Genomic DNA, 22,500 nt, shown 5'->3' on the forward strand with positions numbered 1-22,500 from the left:
TCCTCCTCCTCCTACTCCTCCTCGTCCTCCTCCTCCTCCTCCTTCTCCTCTTCCTCCTCCGCTTGTCACTGTCCTGGTTATTCTCAGTCTCCCCTTCCTTCCTTCCTTCCGTATTCCTCCTCCTCCTCCTCCTCCTCCTCCTCCTCCTCCTCCTCCTCCTCCTCCTCCTCCTCTTCTTGTCACTGTCCTGGTTATTCTCAGTATCCTCCCTTCCTTCCTTCCGTATTCCTCCTCCTCCTCCTCCTCCTCCTCCTCCTCCTCTTCTTGTCACTGTCCTGGTTATTCTCAGTATCCTCCCTTCCTTCCTTCCTTCCGTATTCCTCCTCCTCCTCCTCCTCCTCCTCCTTTTCTCTGTCCTGCCACTCATCTCCCCTTAACCACATTTTTTCCTCCTTACCCACCTCTCTCTCTCTCTCTCTCTCTCTCTCTCTCTCTCTCTCTCTCTCTCTCTCTCTCTCTCTCTCTCTCTCTCTCTCTCCCATCACTCTTCTCATCTAGGAATGTAAACAGTGTTCCTCCTCCTCCCCCTCCTCCTCCTCCTCTTCCTCCTCTTCTTCTTCCTCCTCCTCCACCTCCTTTCCTCCTCCTCAGAAGATCATTAATTCCCCAGGTGATCCCTCCTCCTCCTCCTCCTCTTTCTCCTCCTCCTCCCCCCCCGGTTCATTTCCTCCCCTGGGCGTCTTTGGAGGGGCCAGATGGGAGGAAGAATCTCCCATATTTTTCCTCCCCTCTTTATTTTCCTTCTTATATTCCTCCGTCTTTCTTTTCCTTTATTTTCCCCGCGGACGTAAATTTTCCCTAACATGAGTAATGGCCTTCGGGATGCGCGGGGGGTTGTCATGGCGACGGAGGAGGAGGAGGAGGAGGAGTGGGAGGAGGAGGAGGGAGAGGTGGTGGGGGAGAAGGGAATAACCAAAAGGACAGTATGTGTAGGAAGAGGTTGTGTTCTTGGGTAAGGAGGAGGAGGTGTAGGAGGATTAGGAGGAGGAGGTGTAGAAGGAGGAGGAGGAGGAGAAGGAGGAGGAGGTGAAACAGTGAAGTATAGAAGGAAGGAATTAAGAAGAGAGAAAGGAAGAAGAAAAATTATAACAACGAATAAGTAGAAGATAGAATAGAGAGTGAAGGAAGAATGGAAGTAAGTAAGGAAGAGAAGAAGGAGGAGGAGAGAAAGCAGATGTGGACTGGAAAAAGATTGCAAAGAAGGGAGAATAGGGGTAGGTGGAAGAGAAAGAGGAGAGAGAGAGAGAGAGAGAGAGAGAGAGAGAGAGAGAGAGAGAGAGAGAGAGAGGAATGAAGAGGAGGAGAAGTAAGGAAATTTTGACGTGAATAGAATGAAAGGAGGAAAGGAAGATAAGAGAAGAAGGGAGAGAGATAGGGGAGGAGGAGGAGGAGGAGGAGGAGGAGATGTGGAGGGAAGGTTAAAAGAATTTCTCCCTTAAACAAACACAGACAGACAAACAAACACACACACACACACACACACACACACACACACACACACACACACACACACACACACAAACAGCGTCACCCTCGAGCCTTTGAAAGATGGCGCGTAAATCTGAAGGAATTTGTTGCGCTTTTTGATAAACGGACACACACACACACATACACACACATACACACACACACACACACACACACACACACACACACACACACAGTCAGTTAGTTAGTCGGTGAGTGAGCTACAAATTCTCTCTCTCTCTCTCTCTCTCTCTCTCTCTCTCTCTCTCTCTCTCTCTCTCTCTCTCTCTCTCTCTCTCATTATTTTTTTATTATTTTTCATATATTTCAACCTTAAGTGAAGGAAAGGAAGAAAGAAAGAAAGAAAGAAAGAAAGAAAGAGACAGAAATAATCAGACATGTGACCTTCTAAGAGAGAGAAAAAGAGAAAGAAAAAAAGAATGAGGAACGGAAAATTTAGTGTAAAAAAAAGCCTGGTTGCGAGTGGAGTCTTCGTGTTTTAAGGAAATTGAGACAGTTAGCCGTGAAAAGTTTAGCGAGCGGCGCCGTTTTCCTTCTCTCCCGCGCCCTGGAAATGAGACGCGGCCTGTTTTTTGTGTGTTTTATCCTTCGTTTTCTTCGTTTGGGCTTCAGTTACGTTGCCTGGTGTTTGTATGTGTGTTTGTGTGTGTTTGTGTGGGGGTGGGAGTGGAGGGGTTGTGTGTGTGTGTGTGTGTTAGTGAGAGATGATTTTTTTGTGTGTGTGATTGGGAGGTTGTGTATGTGTCTCTGTGTGTGTGTGTGTGTGTGTGTGAGAGAGAGAGAGAGAGAGAGAGAGAGAGAGAATGTTTTTTTTTTATGTGTTGTTGGGGGGATGTGTATGTGTGCCTCTGTGTGTGTGTGTGTGTGTGTGTGTGTGTGTGAGAGAGAGAGAGAGAGAGAGAGAGAGAGAGAGAGAGAGAGAGAGAGAATGTTTTTTTTCTGTGTGTTTGTTGGGGGGATGTGTATGTGTGTTCGTGTGTGTGTCTGTCTGTATGTGTGTGTGTGTTTGTGTGTGTGTGTGTGTGTGTGTGTGTGTGTGTGTGTGTGTGTGTGTGTGTGTGTGTGTTTGTCTTCCTTGTTTGCTTGTTTTCTAATGAACGAGATGAAGAAGCATAAACAGGAGTAATAGAAATGCAAATTATAATAAAGGAAATTGAATAAATATCTGATTGAGTTTATTGAACCGAAAGGAGAAAGAAAACGAAACATAACAATAATCGTCATGAAGTAAGGAAATATAAAAATGAGGAAATATATCAAAGAAGCGGAGAAATTTACCAAAAGGCGGACAACAAAAAAAATAAGGAAATACAAAAATGAGGAAATATATCAAAGAAGCGGAGAAATTTACCAAAAGGCGGACAACAAAAAAATAAGGAAATACAAAAATGAGGAAATATATCAAAGAAGCGGAGAAATTTACCAAAAGGCGGACGACAAAAAAATTAACAAAAACAGAATAAGGAGCAAAATTGAACGAAAAAATAAGAAAATATAAAAAAAATACAACAGAAATTTTGTGAAGTATAGCAAATGAAAGTAGAAAAAAAGGAAAAAAAAAACACTTGAAATAATATAATAATAATAAAATAAAATAAACTGTAAATTGTAAACATTGAAATAACAAAAAATCCCAGTAGAAAAATAACTCCAAATGTCTTGCAAAAATTATATAAATCAAATAAAGGCAAATAAAATAGATAAATATAAAAAAAACAGGTAATATAATAAATAAAATAAAATAAACTGTAAACACTGAAACGGCAAAAACCTCTACGGAAAAATAACTTCAAATCTCTTCCAAAAATTATATAAATCAAATAAAGGCAAATAAAATAGATAAGAATAACAAAACAGGTAAATATAATAAATAAAATAAAATAAACTGTAAACATTGAAAGGACAAAAATCTCTATCGAAAAATAACTCCAAATGTCTTGCAAAAATTATATAAATCAAATAAAGGCAAATAAAATAGATAAGAATAACAAAACAGGTAAATATAATAAATAAAATAAAATAAACTGTAAACATTGAAAGGACAAAAATCTCTATCGAAAAATAACTCCAAATCTCTTCCAAAAACTATATAAAGGAAATACAGGCAAATAAAATAGATAAGGTTAACAAAGCAGGTAAATTAAATAAAAAAAAGATAAATAAAATGTAAACCCTATACACTGACACGACAAAAACCTCTACGGAAAAACAACTTGAAATCTCTTCCAAAAAATACATAAAAACGGTGTGAGTTTTATTCTGAAGTGAATGTTTACGCCCCGAAGCCTGACCCTAGCGAGGCGTGAACACCCGCAACAATGGCCAATGGCAGCCCTGTACTGCCCATGATTGGCCCTGACCCGTACTGCGTGTGTGTGTGTGTGTGTGTGTGTGTGTGTGTGTGTGTGTGTGTGTGTGTGTGTGTGAAAGATAGATAGATAGATAAAAAAAAAAGAAATACCAAATAAGGAAAGAAATAGGGAAGAGGATAAACAAAGTGAGAGAGAGAGAGAGAGAGATCTGATCAGAGAAAGAAAAATAGATCAAGAAAGATTTGGAGGTAGGTAGGCACAGAGAGAGAGAGAGAGAGAGAGAGAGAGAGAGAGAGAGAGAGAAATCTGATCAGTAAATGAAAAATAGATCAAGAAAGATTTGGAGGTAGGTAGGCACAGAGAGAGAGAGAGAGAGAGAGAGAGAGAATAAATCGGAATAACATAGTAAGAAATAGGAAAAAGGTGGTCAGAGAGAGAGAGAGAGAGAGAGAGTTCCCTCGAGGCATGATTTATTCCCGTCTTCAGGTGTTTGTGAGAAAAAGTGAGAGAAAGGTGAGAGAAAATGTGAGAAAATACACACACATAGAATTTTGATCTCTCTTTATTTTCTCCTCTTACAGTTTCTTTTACATCATTTTTCCTGTTATATTTTCTTTCTTTTTATATCCCTTTTTTACTTCGTTTATTCTTTTTTTCTTCTTCTATTCTTCCTTTTCCTTTTTTTCTGTTATATTTTCTCATTTTCATTATTTGTTTTCTTTAATTTTTTTACTTCTTGCTTCATTTTCGCGTTTTATTATTTTTTTTCTTCTTTTTTTCTTCCTTTGCCTTTTTTCTGTTGCCTCTTATAATTATTTTCCTATTTCCATCATTTGTTTTCTTTTTGTTTTTATTTCTTGTTTTGTTTTCGCGTTTTATACTCCTTCTTTTTCTTCCTTTTTTCTTCCTTTTCCGTTTTTTCTGTTGCCTGTTATAATTATTTTCCTATTTCTATCATTTGTTTTCTTTTTGTTTTCCTTTTGTTTTCTTGTTTTATTTTCGCGTTTTATTCTTTCTTTTTCTTCCTTTTTCTTCGTTTTCCTTTTTTCTGTTGCACTGTTATAATTATTTTCTCATTTTCATCATTTGTTTTCTTTTTGTTTTTATTTCTTGTTTTGTTTTCGCGTTTTATACTCTTTCTTTTTCTTCCTTTTTCTTCTTCTTTTGCCTGTTATGTTTTCTTCCTTTTTTCATAATTTATTTTCTACCTCTACGTTCACCTGTTTTTTCTGTCTTCATTTCTCTTTTTATTTTTCTTCCTTTACTTTCCTTTTTTTTCCTTTTGGTTCTTTATTTACTGATTCATTTTTCTTCCTTTATTGTCTTCTTTTACTTTTACTTTTATTTTCTTCCTTTCCTTTCTTGTTTTCCTTTGCTTCTTTGTTTACTGATTTCCTTTTCTTCCTTAATCTTCTTCTTCCTCTATTTTCTTCCTTACTTTATTTTTTCCTTTACTACGTTTCTTTATTGTCTTCCTTTTTTACTTCTTTAATTTTATTTTCATCAACATCTTTCTCTTTTCTTCGTCTACCTTTTCCTTTACTTCCTTCCTATGTATTCTTTTTCTTTTATTTTCTTCTTTTAATTTTTCCTCATATATCTTCCTTTCCTTTTTCCTTTCCTTTCTTTTTTTTCTTCAACTTTTTCCTTTTTTTTATTGTCATTCTTTTTTGTTTTATTTATTATCTTCTTTCTTTTATTTTGTCTTTAAGGAGAAAAGGAAAGAGAGAAGAGAGAGAGGAAGAGAAAGGAAGGAAGGAAGAGAGACAGGGAGAGAAAAAGGACGAGAGGAATGGAGGAAAACGAGGAAGAGAAAGAAAATTGGAAGAGAGAGAGAGAGAGAGAGAGAGAGAGAGAGAGAGAGAGAGAGAGAGAGAGAGAGAGAGAGAGAGAGAGAGAGAGAGAGAGAGAGAGAGAGGGAAGGAGGAAAGATAGATTGAAGAGGACCGCTTAGAGAATTCCCGAAGGAGGAGGAAGAGGAAGAGGAGGAGGAGGAGGAGGAGGAAGAGGGACGAGGGAAGCTGAGAGTGAGGAAATAAAGTAGGAGTAAAGAAAGAAGGAAGGAAGGAAGGAAAGAAGAAAGAAAGGATGGAGGTAAGAAACGCGGGAATAGAGGAAGGAAGGAAGGAAGGAAGGAAGGAAGAAAGAAAGAATGGAGGTAAGAAAGGCGGGAATAGAGGAAAGAAGAAGGAAGGAAGGAAGGAAGGAAAGAAGGAAGGATGAAAAGAGGGAGGAAGGAAGGAAAGAAGACACAAAGAAAGGAAGGAATGAAGGAAGGAAGAAAAGAGGAAGGGAGAGAAGATTAAAAGGTAGAGAAAAAAAGAGGAAGAAGAGGAGGAAGGAAGAAAGACGATGTAAGAGGAGAGAGGAAAGAATAAAGAAGAGAGAGGCAAGAAGGGAGGAAGGAAAGGAGAAAAGGAAGGAAGGAGGATTATGTAGGAGGGAAGGAGGGAGGGAAGGAGGGCAAAGTGATGGACAGGGAGGAATATAAGGAGGAGGAGGAAGAGGAGGAGGAGGAGGAGGAGGAGGAGGAGGAGGTGATATATAATGCAGGAATACAATAGAAGGAGGAAGGAGATGTGGTTCGGAGGAAAAGAAGAAGGGAAGGAAGGAAGGAAGGAAGGAAGAGAAGAGAAGAATATGGCGTGAATAAAGAAAGAGAGGAGAAATTTGAAGAAAGGAAAGGAAAGGAAGAAAATAAGGAAATTCTGAAGCGAAGAGGGAAGAAATAAATGAAGGAAAGAAGGAAGGAAGGAAGGAAGGAAGAAGAATATAGATTTAATAAAGAAATGGAGAGAGTACGAAGCGAAGAAGAATAGGAAATAAGAAAGAAAGAATGAAAGGAAAAGGAAAGAAAATAAGGAAGGAAGGAAGAGAGGAAGGAGGATTTGGAATTAACAAAGAAATGGAGACAGGAAGAAGGGAAGAAAGATAGGAAATAAGAAAGAAAGAATAAAAGTAAATAGACAAAATCATGAAGGAAGGAAGGAAGGAGAATCCGACATTAATAAAAGAAAGGAGAAAAGGAAAATGGGAAAAAGGGGAGGAAAGGAAGATGAAAGTAAGGAAAACCAGAAGAGAATAGGGAAGAAGAAGGGAAGGAAGAAAGGGAGAGACAAATGACTAATAAAGAAAGAGAAAAAAGAAAGAAGGAAAGAAATGAGAGGCAAGAAGGAGAGAAAAAATTGAACACTAAAGAGAATAAGGAAGAAGGGAAGGAAAGAAAGAAAGAAAGAAAGACTATTAAAGAGGGAAAAAGGGAGAAAAGGAGGAGAGAAAATATGGAAAGACTGAATGGAAGAGGAGATAAAAGAAGGAAGAAAGGAAGGAAGAAAGGAAAAAATGGGAAGTTAGATTTTAATAAGAAACGGAAAAAGAAGAAAAAAGAAAACTAGAAGAAGAAGAAGAAGAAGAAGAAGAAGAATGAGAATAAAAAGAAGGAAAATAGTAGGAGGAAGAAAAAGATGGAGAAAAGAAACAAACGAGCAAACAAAGAAAATATCAAGACTCTTTAAGTTAGAATTTAAGCAAGAAGAAAAATATTGATAAGAAAATAAAAAAAATCAAGTTGGGCCAAAAAAATATTGTCTTTAGAATTTTCTTCCTCCGAGACGCCACAAGAGAGAGAGAGAGAGAGAGAGAGAATAGAATAGATTAGATTAGAATAGATAAAAGAAAGAAAATGTTGAGAAAGGGAGGGAAGAAAAAAGGAGAAGGAAGGAAAGGGAGAGGGAGAGGAAAGGAAGAGGAAGAGAAGGAAGGGAAGGGAGAGAAGGAAGGAAGGAAGGGAGACCGAAAGATAAGGAAGGAAGAGAGGAATGAAGGAAAGAGCGAGAGAGAGAGAGAGAGAGAGAGAGAGAGAGAGTAAGAACAAAACGAGAAAAGAGTAACAAGAACAAAAGTAGAAAGACAGTGAAAATATCCCCTAATGAACACCCTTAGTGGTTTTCATTAAGGGATATTTTCACTGTGTTAATAATGCAGTTTCTCTAATGTATATATACACCGTATGTGTCAAAAGGGGTTGATTAAAAGCGTTTCCGACAGTGACGAGTGTGTGCGGGGTCACCTTCACCTTCATGTCCACAGTGAAGGCTGGGCGTCAGATATTGGCCGCTGAAGTGACATCTGAAGCGGTGACCTTTTTAGCTCATCGGTGGCGTAGTTGGTCTGCTGGCCTGGCGTCAACTCAGAAGGCTCTGGTTCGATCCCCGGCACTCAGTGGTGTTCATTATGGGAAAAGTAGGAAGAAGAACCAGATCAAGAAAACAAGAATAAGCGTAAAAAGAAGAAGAATAGGAGGAGTAGGCGAAGGATCACTGAATATTTGGCCCGTCCGTCCTGCGAGCCGTACCCAGCGTCTGCGGGATGCACTGTGGCCGCGTGTACGGGAGGGAGATTAATTCAGGCTTGCGTCGCGTCGGCAAGCTGTTAGTTATTATGAGGGGAGGAGGAGGAGGAGGAGGAACAGGAGGAGGAGTGGGAGATGGAAGAGATAAAGGAAATGATGTGAGAGGGAGGAAGAGGAGGAGGAGGAGGAGGAGGAGAAGAGAATGGTAGATACGATGAAAGATAAATCTACACCAAGAAGATGAAGAAAAAGAAGAAAAAGAAGAAAAAAATAGAAGAAGAAAAATAAAGAGGAACTAGCTTACTAAGGGGGAGCATACGCAAGGGACGAGTAGCTGCACTCACCCGCCTTCATCCCTGACGGAAGTGAAAAGAAAAACAAGAGAAAAAAAATGTGAAGAGCAAGAGGAGGAGGAGGAGGAGGAGGAGGAGGGAGAGAAGTTAGGGATGAATAATACGAAGGAAGAATGGGAGGGAGGAGGAGGGGGAAGAGGAGGAGGAGGACGAGGAGGAGGAGGAGGAGGAGGAGGAGGAGGAGGAGGAGGAGGAGATAAAAGAGAAAGAGAAGGGTAACGTTGTTTTGAAAGAGAGTAAATTGAGTGAAGAGAGAGAGAGAGAGAGAGAGAGAGAGAGAGAGAGAGAGAGAGAGAGAGAGAGAGAGAGAGAGAGAGAGAGAGAGAGAGAGAGAGAGAGAGAGAACTATACACCATCTCGACTATATCCAAATAACAATAATAATAATAATGATAATAATAATAATAATAATAATAATAATAATAATAATAATAATAATAATAATAATAATAATAATAAAAGTAATCAGGGAAGAGCCATTTAATATCACATGTAAAGAAAACGGGATCAAGGGAATTTTTGGCCTACTTTCTCTCTCTCTCTCTCTCTCTCTCTCTCTCTCTCTCTCTCTCTCTCTCTCTCTTTTGGGTAAGTCATTGCTCTAATTCCTCTGTTCGTCTCCGTTTTCTTTCATGTTTTTTTATCTCTTAAAGTTGCTTGTGCGAGAGAGAGAGAGAGAGAGAGAGAGAGAGAGAGAGAGAGAGAGAGAGAGAGAGAGAGAGAGAGAGAGAGAAAAATGAGAGAGCGTGAGAAAGAGATAGGTAGATAGAAAGAAAGAAAGAAATGAGATACAGATAGATAAATAGATAGATAGATAGATAGATAGATAAAGAAAGAGAAGAAAAAAGGAAAGAAGAAAGAAGGAAAGAATGAGAAAGAAAAGAATTAGAGAGAGAGAGAGATTCCTCACTTAACATTTTCGCTTCCAATCCCTCGCTTTAATTTGCGGGAATCTTGTTGCCTCGGGAGAAAATTTTCGAGAGAGCTTTTGTTTTACCACGAACTTTGATCTCTCTCTCTCTCTCTCTCTCTCTCTCTCTCTCTCGCTCGCTCTTTTTTTTATAATCAAACACACACACACACACACACACACACACATGATGAAGAAATAATAGAAAAAAATTATATGGGAAAAGAGGAAAGAAAGGAGGAAAAGAGGAACGGATGTGAGATAAAGAAGGATTAAAAGAAAAAGAAATAAATGAAGATAGAAAAGATTGCAGAAAAGATAAGAGAAAAAATATTTATCCTCCATTTTGCTTCCTTCTCTCCACCTTCTCCTCCACTTCTCCTCCACTTCTCCTCCATCTCCACTTTCTTATCTCCTTCTCTCCTTCATCTCTCTCCCTTTCATCTCCATTCTTATCTGCATTTTTTCCTCCATCTCTCTCCTTTCATCTCCATTTTTATCTCCCTTTTCCTCCATCTCTCTCCTTTCATCTCCATTCATATCTCCATTTTCCTCCATCTCTCCTTTCATCTCCATTCTTATCTCCATTTTCCTCCATCTCTCTCCCTTTCATCTCCATTCTTATCTCCATTTTTTCCTCCATCTCTCCTTTCATCTCCATTTTTATCTCTATTTTCCTCCATCTCTCTCCTTTCATCTCCATTTTTATCTCTATTTTCCTCCATCTCTCTCCTCTCTTCATTCTTATCTCCATTTTTTCCTCCACTTCTCTTTCTTCTCTCCACCTTTTCCACCTTTCTCCTCCATTTCTCTTCCATCTCCAAATCTTATCTCCGTTTTTTTCCTCCATCTCTCCAATTTCCCCTCCGCCTTTCCTCCATCTTTCCTCTTTCTCTCCACGTAATCAGAAGAACAGGTGACCTATAATTAGGGTGGGTCTCTTCCTCCTCCTCCTCCTCCTCCTCCTCCTCCTCCTCCTCCTCCTCCTCCTCCTCCTCCTCCCCCCTCCTCCTTCCTCAACCTGATTAATTATTTCGGCAGGTAAGAGAGAGAGAGAGAGAGAGAGAGAGAGAGAGAGAGAGAGAGAGAGAGAGAGAGAGAGAGAGAGAGAGAGGTTAATTCCCTCCCTTATTTGACCCGAACTGACATCCATTCTCTCCCTCTCTCTCTCTCTCTCTCTCTCTCTCTCTCTCTCTCTCTCTCTCTCTCTCTCTCTCTCTCTCTCTCTCTCTCTCTCTCTCTCTCTCTCTCTCTCTCTCTCTCTCTCTCTTCTCCATTTGATGTTCTTCCCAAACGTGAGGAAGCATATCAAAGAGAGAGAGAGAGAGAGAGAGAGAGAGAGAGAGAGAGAGAGAGAGGACAAAAAAATAGAGAAAGTGAGGGATATTCTAGTATACTATTTTTTCTTTAATTTTCTTTATTTTCTCTCTTCGTTTTCAACTTGCTCTTCTTCTTCTTCTTCTTCTTCTTTTTCTTCTTCTTTTCAATTAAGTGAAAAATCTTCCGTCATTTTTTTATCTTTTCCTCGAGGATATCTTCTTCCTTTGACCTCTTCCTCCTCCTCCTCCTCTTGTCGTCGTCCACCTCCTCCTCCTCCTCCTCCTCCTCCTCCTCCTCCTCCTCCTCCTCCTCCTCTTGTCCTTCTCCTGCTTCCTTCCTGTTATTTTTTTCCTCTCATCCACCTTCATCCCTCCTCCTTTTCTTCCTCCACCCTTTCCTCCTCCTCCTTCTCTCTTCCTCCTCCTCCTCCTCCTCCTCCTCCTCCTCCTACTCTTACTCCTCCTCTTCCTCTTTCTTCTCTTCCCCTTTCTCTTCCTTTTCCTCCTGCATTTTTTTCCCTTCTTCCTCCTCCTCCTCCTCCTCCTACTCTTACTCCTCCTCTTCCTCTTTCTTCTCTTCCCCTTTCTCTTCCTTTTCCTCCTGCATTTTCTTCCCTTCCTCCTCCTCCTCCTCCTCCTCCTCATAATCGCCTTAACTATTCTCGGTTATGAGTGAAATTGTCCAGAAGGAGAGAGAGAGAGAGAGAGAGAGGTGATGGACAGTCAAAAAGGCAGTGAGTTTATAAAGTATTTTTCTATTTCTCTCTCTCTCTCTCTCTCTCTCTCTCTCTCTCTCTCTCTCTCTCTCTCTCTCTCTCTGACACACACACACACACAAACCACTCATTAGCTTTCCCCTCACGACTCTCCTTTATTTCAACGGCTTAGTCCTCTCTCTCTCTCTCTCTCTCTCTCTCTCTCTCTCTCTCTCTCTCTCTCTCTCTCTCTCTCTCTCTCTCTCTCTCGGGACCTCTGTTATATGGTTTGATATATCGAAACTAATCTGAAGAGAGAGAGAGAGAGAGAGAGAGAGAGAGAGAGAGAGAGAGAGAGAGAGGAATTCTTGCCTATAGAAGCATAATATTGTGTCATATGAAATACTCGGATGAGCCATAAGGTCCGTGTTTGTATTTGCGTTTTTATTTATGTTTTTTTTCGTTTTTTTGTTTTTTTTTATTTTTACTTTTTTTCGTTTTATTTTTTTTTTATTTTTACTTTTTTTCGTTTCCTTCCATCATTCATTTTCTCCTTCCTCCGTTTCTTTCTTACTCCTTTCCCTTCTTCTTTCCTTTCCTTCATTTTCATCTTTCTTCATTTCTCCTTTCCCCTTTTATTTCCTTCTTTCCTTCCTTCTTTCATTTCTCTCTTCCTTCCTTCCTTTCTTCTTTTCTTCATTTTCATCTTTCTTCAATTTTCCTATCCCCTTTTATTTCCTTCTTTCCCTACTTCTTTCATATCCCTTCCTTCCTTCCTTCCTTTCTTTTTTCCTTCGTTCATTTTTATCTTTCTTTATTTTTCCTTCCCTTTTATTTCCTTCATTCACACATTTCTTTCTTTCCTTCCTTCTTTCAATCTTCTCTTCCTTCCTTCCTTTCTTCTTTCCTTCGTTTATTTTAATCTTTCTTTATTTTTCCTTCCTTTTCATTTCCTTCACTCACTTAGTTCCTTCTTTCCTTCCTTTTTTTTTCCTTCCTTCCTTCCTTTCTTCTTTCCTTCGTTCATTTTTATCTATTTTTTCTTTCCCTTTTCTTTCCTTCTTTCCCTCCTTCATTCCTCCCTTCCTTCCTTCATTCATTTCTTGTTTCCTTCCATTCTTTTTTCTTTTCTCCTTCCTTCCTTCCTTCCTTCCTTCCTTCCTTCCTTCCTTCTTTCCTTTTTCTCATTTTCTTTTCCTAAAAATATATATGGATTAATTTTTCAGCGTAATAGATAAAAATAAGTGAGAGAGAGAGAGAGAGAGAGAGAGAGAGAGACTATATAGAAAACGACATATCTTTTAGGTCAAACTAACGTCCATTTTCTTCACAGCATTTTTTTCCTCACTTTTTTATACTTTGTCTCCGCTTCCTCCTCCTCCTCCTCCTCCTCCTTCTTCTTTTCCTTTTCCTTCTTTCATTCTTCTACTTTTTTGTTCTTCATTTTCTTTTTTTGTTCTTTTTCTTGCGCCTCTTCATCATCATTTTCTTTTTCTTCTACTCCTCCTACTTCCTCTTTTCCCTCATCCTCTTATTCCTCTTCTTTTCTTCTTTTCCGTCTATTTCTTCATATTTTTTTCTTCTTTTTCTTCTTGTTATTATTATTAGTTATTATTGTTTTATTCATTATTATTATTATTATTATTATTATTATTATTATTATTATTATTATTATTATTATTATTATTATTGTTATTTATTCTGTTCCTAATGTGTTGTTTCTCTCGTTCAGGTAAGCTGAGGAGGACAGCCAATCAGCGAGCACCTTTTGTCTTACGTCATGGCTAGCTCGTCCAATCACGCGTCAGAAGGTACTATTGCCCTTACTACTACTATTGCTACAACAACTACTGGTACTACTACTACTACTACTACTACTACTACTACTACTACTACTACTACTACTACTACTACTACTACTACTACTACTACTACTACTACTACTACTACTACTACTACTACTACTACTACTACTACTACTACTACTACTACTACTACTACTACTACTACTACTACTACTTCAAATAAAAAAATAACAGCTGATCCATATAAACAAAGTCAGCTGATCACATATAAACACGTGATGGTGGAGGAGGAGGAGGAGGAGGAGGAGGAGGAGGAGGACGAGGACGAGGAGGAGGAAAATGTCAGATGTGGTTTATTGAAAGTCACAGAATGGTTTTATGGACTGAGAGAGAGAGAGAAGGGGAGATGGAGGAGATAGGACAGGGAAAGAGAGACATGATTGAGAGAGAGAGAGAGAACGGAAGAGACGGAGTGACAATGTAAAGAGAGAGAGAGAGAGAGAGAGAGAGACAATACTATGAATATTTACGATGAGATATATTGAAAATTTCCTCCGATTCTTCCCTCTCTTCTCCCGCCTCCTCCTCCTCCTCCTCTTTATCTCTCCTCATCCTCCCTCCTCCCTCCCTCCTCCTTTCCCTCCTTATCTTTTCCTCCTCCTCCTCTCTCCTTTTATCTCCTTTTCTTCTCTTTATTTTCTTATTTTGCTTTTCTTTGCGCTTTTTCGATTTATATTACTCTCTCTCTCTCTCTCTCTCTCTCTCTCTCTCTCTCTCTCTCTCTCCGGTCATGCGTTATATTGCCTTTTGTTTCTCTCTTGTTTTATTCATCATTGTTTTGTTTTTGTTTTTCTTTGTTTATTTTCTTATTTTTCTTTCCGTATTTTTTTGTATTTTTCTTTATTTTTCCCTTTTTCTCTTCTTTTATTTTGTTATTTTCCCTTTTTCATTTTTCCCATTAATTTTTTTTCCTATTTTATGCCTATTTTTCTTTTTCTTTTTTCTTCTTTCCTTCTCTTCCTCTTCCTCTTTCTCCTTCTTGTTTTCCTCCATCACATTTTCCTCCTCTGCTTTTTCCTCCTGCTCCTTCTGTCTTCATCTCCTTCGTCTCATTTTCCTCCTCTTTCTTCCTTCTCTCTTTCTCTCTTTCTCCTCCTGTTTTCCTCTTCTTCTTCCTTTTCTTCTTCCTCCTCCTCCTCCTCCTCTTCCTAATCCCTTTCTAATCTTCCATCTGCAAATACCACCACCACCTCCACCATCTCCTCTATTATTATTATTATTATTATTACTATTATTATTATTACTATTACTATTACTATTATTATTACCTTCCTCACTCACCTGTGGCCTCATTAAGCGTCAGGTGAACGCGGTCTCATTACCACCTGGGAATATATTTGGTTTGAGGTCATTTTTATTTGATTTTTTATTCTTTTTTATTATTTTTTTCGTGCGAACTCGAAACCGTGACGCCAAATATTTAAATGGTCCAACCTGAGATATTTAATAAAGTGGAGGAGGAGGAGGAGGAGGAGGAGGAGGAGGAGGAGGAGGAGGAGGAGGAGGAGGAGGAGGAGAGGATAGGGAAATGATGGAGAAGGTACGGGAATGGAATGAAGGAAAGAGAAGGGAAGGAATGAATGAGAGAGGGAAGGGAAGGGAAGGGATAGGAAGGAAAGGGAAAGGAAAAACGGGACAGGAAAGGAAGGTAAGGGAAGGGAAGGGTAGGGAAGGGATGGGTATGAAAGGGTAGGGAAGGGAAGGGTAGGGAAGGGATGGGTATTGAAGGGAAGGGAAGGGAAGGGTAGGGTGGGGTAGTGTAAGGTAGGGTAGTGAAGGAAAGGGAAGGGAAGGGAAGAGAAGAGGGAAGGGAAGGAGAAGGAAGGGAAGGGAAGGGAAGGGTAGGGTGGGGTAGTTTAAGGTATGGTATTGAAGGAAAGGGAAGGGAGGGGAAGGGAAGAAAAGGCGAGGGAAGGAGAGGGAAGGGAAGGGTAGGGTGAGGTAGTTTAAGGTATGGTATTGAAGGAAAGGGAAGGTAGGGGAAGGGAAGAAAAGGCGAGGGAAGGAGAGGGAAGGGAAGAGAAGGAAATTAGAAGTGAAAGGAGAGGAAAGGGAAGGAGAAAGGAAAGTTAAAGAAGAATAGAGGAGGGGTAAGGAAAAGATGGGAAAGAAAGGGAAGGGGAGAGGAAATAAAATGAATGGAAAGGAAATAAGGGGAAAAAATCAAAGAGTAAATAGGAAAAAGAGAAATGGAGCAAGAAAACGGGAAGAGCAAGAAATGAAAGGAAAAGGAGGAGATAAAGACTAAAATTAATAAAAAAAAATAATAAGAAAAAGACGGAAAAGAAGAAAAAGAAGAGGAGGAGAAAGTGGAATGAAAATAATTTGACAAGAATAGAAATGAGAGAGAGAGAGAGAATATACAAGGAAGCTGAAAGTATGAAGGAAAGAAAAGGAAGAAGAGAGAGAGAGAGAGAGAGTATATAGGAAAAGCCGAGAGTATAAGAGGAAAAAAAGAGAGAGAGAGAGAGAGAGAAATCCTTTTAAGACCCAAAATTATACATGCAATTTCTTGGAGGCGCCAAAAAAAATCTTTTATGCATGAAGGAGGAAAAAAAGGACTTTCTTTCCCTCTTAATGAAACTCCCTCCACCCCTCCACTCTTCCTCCCTCTTCCCTCCACCCTTTCCTCCACCCTTCCTCCCTCTTCCCTCCACCCGTATACCCTTTCTCTCCACCCTCTTACCCTTTCTCTCCATCCCTTTATCCTTTCTCTCCACCCCTCCACTCCCTCCAACGCTTCATTTCTTGCCCCCTCCACACTTTCCTCCACCCTTCCCTCCACCCTTATACCTTTTCTCTCCATCCCTCTATCCTTTCTCTCCATCCCTCTATCCTCTCTCTCCACCCCTCCACATCCTCCAACTCTTCATTCCTTGCCCCCTCCACACTTTCCTCCACCTTGACACCCTATCTCTCTAACCTTTCTCTCCACCTCTCCACTTCTTCCCTCCAGCCATACTTATCTCTCCACCCCTCCACTCTTTCCCTCCAGACATACTTATCTCCTTCCACTATTTTTTCCATATCTTTTTTTTTTCTCTTTCCCTTCCTCCCTCTCTCCACCCTTCCATCTCAATCCTCCCTCCACCCTTCCTCCCTCTCTCTCCACCCATCCACCCCTGCTTACCTCCCTCCACTCTTCTCTCCCTCTCCTCCACAGTTTCTTCCCTTTCTGTCAATTCTTCCTCCCTTCTCTTCACTGTTCTTTTTTTCCCTCCCTTTTTTTCCTTCTTTCTCCATCTCTTTGTCCCCCATCCATTTCCCATTACCCTTCGTACTCTCTCTCTCTCTCTCTCTCTCTCTCTCTCTCTCTCTCTCTCTCTCTCTCTCTCTCTCTCTCTCTCTCTCTCTCCCGACCTCCCCACCTGCGTGATTTTGATTCTAACTTGGAGAAAGACAAAGTTAGTTTAGTGCGCGGCCCATTTTCCCTCCTTATTGATTCCTTCTTTGGGCAGAGAGAGAGAGAGAGAGAGGGAAGGGATATGGTGGGAAGGAGAGAGAGGAGGAAAAGGAAAACATTGGAAGGCGAAGAAAAACTATTAGTGAAAAGAATAAAGGAAAGAAAGATAAGAGAGAGAGAGAGAGAGAGAGAGAGAGAGACATACACACACACACACACACACACACACACACACACACACACACACACACACACACACATCAAAAATACCCAATAAGAGACGTACATGTGTGTATATTAATTCATACATAAATACATGCATGTACAAACAGCGATACATTTATTTGTATGCTAATGACTACACGTACACACACACACACACACACACACACACACACACACACACACACACACACACACACACACACACACACACACGCACATATTCCCCTTCCTTTTTTTTTTTTCTTTTTTTTTCGTTCTTTCGTCTTCCTCCTTTTCCTCCTCCTTTCTTCCTTGCTCTCTTCCTATCTTTATTCCTCTTTTCTTTCCTCTTCCGTTCTTCCTCTTTATTTTTTTTCTCTTCTAAATTTTTCTCCTTTTCCTTTTCTCTTCATTAACTTCTTCATTCTTTCCACCTTTTCTTTCTTCCTTCCCCTCTCTCTCTCTCTCTCTCCTCCTTCCTCTCTCCCTTTTTTTCTGTTTCCAATCTTTTTTTTTTCCCTCCTCTTTCATTCTCTTCATCTCCTCCATCTGTTCTTCCTACTCTCTCTCTCTCCCTCCCTTCTTCCCTCTCCCCTCCATTCCTCTCCCTCCATTCCTATCTTTCTTTCCTCCATTCACACTTTCTCTCCATCTCTCCTTTTACACCTTTTCCTCCTCTCTCCTGCCCTCCTTTCCTCGCTCCCTACCTCTCTCCCTCCCTCCCTCCCTCCCTCCCTCTCTCTCTCTCCCTGTCTTTCAATTTCCTTTAAGACGTCAAGTTCAATCTACAATTTCCTCTCTCTCTCTCTCTCTCTCTCTCTCTCTCTCTCTCTCTCTCTCTCTCTCTCTCTCTCTCTCTCTCTCGGATTATCTTAAGAAACTTTCTCTCCACTTTGAAAATTTTACCTCCAGAGAGAGAGAGAGAGAGAGAAGACCCACGTAGAGCCACAAACTTCTCACATTTTGCCCCAAGGAAGAAAGAAAGAGAGAGAGAAAGGGAAAAAAGACGGAAAAATAAAGAAAATAATAATAACAATAATAAAGCGAGGAGCGGCCGACGTGAACCCAAACCGGAGTCGGGCAAGGCACTGCTCCCCCTATAGGCACTGGCTCGCTTATATAGCCTCGGTCCCTCCCGTGTCCTGAGGGTTGCCAGGTATTGCTTTTGCTTTTTTTTTTTATTTATTGGGTTTATTGAAGGGCTGCTTGGCTGGAAAGGAATTTAAATATGGCGCTGGTTTGTTTTGTTTTGTTTTGTTTTTTGTTTTATTGTTTATTTTTGTTTGTTTTTGTTTTTGTTTATTGTTTATTGATTTTTTTTGTTTACTATTGATATTTTATTTGGATTTTTTTTATGTATTTTTGTATCTTTTTTTTTTTTTTTTCGTGTATATATTTTTTGTTTACTCCTGTTTTATTATTTTTTTTGTTTACTTTTGTTATTTTTTGTTTTGTTTTTTTGTAAGTCTTAGTTTTTTTTTTTGGTTTACTTGTTTTGTATTATAGTTTTTCTCTGTATTTTTTGATAAGATTCTCTCTCTCTCTCTCTCTCTCTCTCTCTCTCTCTCTCTCTCTCTCTCTCTCTCTCTCTCTCTCTCTCTCTCTGTAAAAGCTCACTCCTGTTTTCTTTATCTCCATTATCCCGTTTTCTTTTTTCTATATTTCATTCTTATTTTCTTTGTTATTTTTGTCTTTGATTTTCTTTATATTTTTTTGTTTCCCGTTTTTTTTCCTTTATTTTTTTATCTAGTTTTATTTTTCTTTTATTTTCGTATCTTTTCGTTTCTTTCTATTCATTTTTATTTTCTGATTTTTTAATTTTATTTACTAAGCATGATTACGTGAGATGGATTTCGCCTTAAATTTTCTATTATTTTTGCTTCATATTATTGTTTGTTTTTTCTGTTTTTTTTTTTACCTATTATATTCTCTTTTTTTTCCTTCTTAATTTCTTTCTCTTTTCTTCTTTCTTTCATTTTTTTATTTATTTATTATATTTATTTATTTTCTTATATTGTTTTTGTATTTTTTTTCCTCTTTTTCGCCTTTTTTCTGTTTCTTTTTTTATATCTTATTTTTAAGTTCCTCATTATTTTTCCCCTTCATTTAATTTTCATGCCTCGCCTCGTGTGTGTGTGTGTGTGTGTGTGTGTGTGTGTGTGTGTGTGTGTGTGTGTGTGTGTGTGTGTGTGTGTGTGTTTTGCTCCATCCCCTCAAAAAATATATCATTGCATTTTCTTTATTCATAATTCTCTCTCTCTCTCTCTCTCTCTCTCTCTCTCTCTCTCTCTCTCTCTCTCTCTCTCTCTCTCTCTTATCGGCAGAGTTAAGCTTTGAAGCGGAAGTTTATATGAATTCCGTCTTCCTCCTCCTCCTCCTCCTCCTCCTCCTTCTCCTCCTCTTCCTCCTCCTCCTCTTCTTTTCAAAGTTGTATCCGCATCTCTCGACCGGAAGTTGACCGCCCGTTAAGAGAGAGAGAGAGAGAGAGAGAGAGAGAGAAGCAGTATTCATCATTGTGCTTCCTAAAGTTCCAATATTAAACTCTCTCTCTCTCTCTCTCTCTCTCTCTCTCTCTCTCTCTCTCTCTCTCTCTCTCTCTCTCTCTCTCTCTCTCTCTCGAGTCGATCGGTGTTACGAATCGGAAGACGAGACGAAGCGAAGCGGACCGAGAGGTAAATGAATCCTCCTCCTCCTCTTCTTCCTTCTCCTCCTCCTCCTCCTCCTCCTCCTCCTCCTCCTCCTCTTTCATTTTCTTTTTGCTCTCTCCATGCCGTTCTTCTTTCCGCCATCTTTTTTTCTTTGCTTCCTCATTTTCCTTTTTTTTTTTATCTTTGTACTTATTTTACTTATTTATCTTGTTCCCCTTTTTTTTGTGCATATTTTACTTGTTTTCTTTTCTTTTTTTGTTTCCTATCCTATTTCTCTTTTTCTTTTTTTAGTTCTTTTTTTCTTTTCTTTTTCTTCTTCTCCTCTTTTTCTTCTTATTCTTTTCCTCATTTCCTCCCTTTTTTCTCCTTTTTTCTTTCTCTCTTCCTCTTTTTCTTTTTTCCTTATTTTTTCATTTCTTTTCTTACGTTTTTCTTATGTCGTATTCGTTTTCATCTTTTCCTTTTTATTTTCCTTTTGTCCTCTTTGTCTTCTTATTCTCTTCCTCCTCTTTTCTCCATTTTCTTCCTCTGCTCCTCTTCTTCTATTTCTTCCTTACATTCTTTTTTCTATTCTTTCTTCTTTTCATCCTCTTTTCTTCTATCGTCTTCGTTTTCATCTTTTTCTGACTCATTTCCTTTTTTTCTTCTTTCTTTTAAATCCGTTTTCTTCATATATTTTTTTCTTCTTCTCTCTCTTATATCCGTTTTCTTCATTTTCTTTTTTCTTCTTTTTATTATATCCGTTTTCTTCATTTTCTTTTTTCGTCTGCATTCTTCCGGCATTTCTTTGTCCTCCAAGATTTTTAGAGAATTCCAAATATTTTCCATTCGCCTCGTTTTTTCTCATTTTCCATTATCATTCTTTTTCTTCTTTATTTTATTTATTTTCTTCACCTTCTCCCTTCTTCCTGTTTTCTTTTTCCTCTCCCTCTCTCTCCTCCTATTTATCTTTTTCTATATATCTCTTCTTTATATTATTGACCATTTTATCTCCATTTTCCTTCATTTTCTCCCATTTTCCTTCTTCTTCCCTTCTCTAATCTCACCTTCCGTCTCTATATTACTCATTCTTTCCTTCATTTTCTCTTCTCTTCTTTTTTCTTCTTTTCTCTCTGTCTTATTTACGTCTTTTATCTCTAATTAATTCTCTTATTGCCTCTCCTCCTCCTTCAGGTTATCAAGTTTTCTTATCTTTTATTTCCCTAATCTTTCCTCCTATTTATCCTTTTTTCTGTAATTCTTCTTTTTATTCCTTCTTTTCTTTATAATATTCATCTCTTTAATAATCTCTCGTTTTCCTATCTTTTATTTCCCTTATTTTTCCTCCTATTTCTCTTTTTTTCTGTAATTCTTCTTAATTCTTCCTCTTTTCTTTATAATATTCATTTCTTTAATCTCTTTCTTCTTTTCCTATCTTTTATTTCCTTTATTTTTCCTCCTATTTATCCTTTTTTTCTGTAATCCTCTTTTTATATCTCTTTAATAATCTCTTTCTCCTTTTCCTCCTTTTCCAATCTGTTATTTGTTTCTCTTCTCCTCTTTGCGTATTTTATCTACTTACTCCTCTTCTCTTTTCTCTTCTTCATATTTATTCATTTTATCTCATTTTCTTCATTTTATCACATTTTTCTCTTGTTTTCCTTCGTTTTTTGTTTCCCTCTTCTTGTCTTCATATCAAATTGCTTTTTCTCGTTTTCTTCGTGTATCTAATCTTTCTTTCCTTCTATTTATGTCTTTTATCTCTAATTACACCTATTATTGCCTCTCCTCTTCCTCTCTTTCATCATTTCATTTGTTATCTTTTATTTTCTTATCTCATATTCTCTTTGTTTCCCCTATTTACATGTTCTATCCCTAATTATTCCTTTTATTGCCTCTCCCCTTCATTCTATTCATCATTTTCTCATTTTCCTTCATTTTATCACATTTTCTCTTTTTTTCCCTCGTTTTCTGTTTTCCGTTTTCTTTTCTTCATATCAATTTTCTTTTCCTCGTTTTCTTCTTATATATAATTTTTCTTTCCTTCTATTTACGTCTTTTATCTGTAATTACACCTCTTATTGCCTACTTCTCTTCCTCTCAATCATCATCTCATTTGTTTTCTTTTATTATCGTATCCCATTTTCGCTTTGTTTCCTCTTATTTACCTCCTTTATCTTTAATTACTCCTCTTCTCGTTTCTCTTCTTTATAGCATTCATTTTTTATCTCACTTTCCTTCGCTTTTTTCCATTTTCTTTCGCTTCTCATTTTCTTTCCTCTTTATTTTTGTCTTCATAATTTTCTCCTTCTCCCCCGTTTCATATATTTTCTTCCCTTTCTTATTTCTTATCCTTATGTTTTGTCTTTAATTCTTCTTCTTCTCACTTCTCGTGTTTATCGTATTCATCCTTTTCTTAATTATCTCACTCTTTCCTTCTGTGTCTCTCGTTTTCCTTCGCTTTTCGTCCACTAAATCAACAAAACAAATGAAGTCGACGGCCCTTCACTTACGAGGCAATTGAAGTCGATGCTTGAAACGTCTCGGAGCCAAAAGCCAATCAGCGCTAAGAGGACCAAAGGAGGGGCCGCGGGAGAACCAATCACAGGGCAGGACGCGGCCACGGGGGGAGGAAGAGCTCGATTCTCATTGGGGGAGAGGCTCGGAGCTTGGGGAAAAAAATGGGAGTTTCTGATTGGCTGGTTTGATTAGCGGAGGAGAGCTGTGATTGGCGGTGGGGATAATGATGGATAGATAGATAGATAGATGGATTGATAGATAGAGAGAGAGAGAGAGAGAGAGAGAGAGAGAGAGAGAGAGGAAAGAAAAAAAGGAAAAAAGAAAGAAAGAAAGGAAGGAAGGAAGGAAGGAAGGAAAAGGAAAGAAAGAAAGAATGAAAGAAATTAAGAAAAAAGAGAAAAAAAGGATGAAAGAAAGAGAAATATAAATAGATATAAAGCTTGATGGAGATAG

General features: G+C 38.6%; 1 protein-coding gene across 1 annotated transcript in view; it reads left to right on the forward strand.

Annotated features, from left to right (window-relative positions):
* The window catches only part of LOC126981948 (innexin inx2-like), a 186,296-nt gene that overhangs the window by 4,783 nt on the left and 159,013 nt on the right, over nt 1-22,500 (forward strand). The window contains exon 2 of the mRNA XM_050833660.1: nt 13,161-13,239. The gene's annotated coding sequence lies outside the window, so the exon portion shown is untranslated. The remainder of the gene's footprint in view (nt 1-13,160; nt 13,240-22,500) is intronic.

The sequence above is a fragment of the Eriocheir sinensis genome, chromosome 49 (genome assembly GCF_024679095.1).
Source record: "Eriocheir sinensis breed Jianghai 21 chromosome 49, ASM2467909v1, whole genome shotgun sequence".
Taxonomy (NCBI): domain Eukaryota; kingdom Metazoa; phylum Arthropoda; class Malacostraca; order Decapoda; family Varunidae; genus Eriocheir; species Eriocheir sinensis.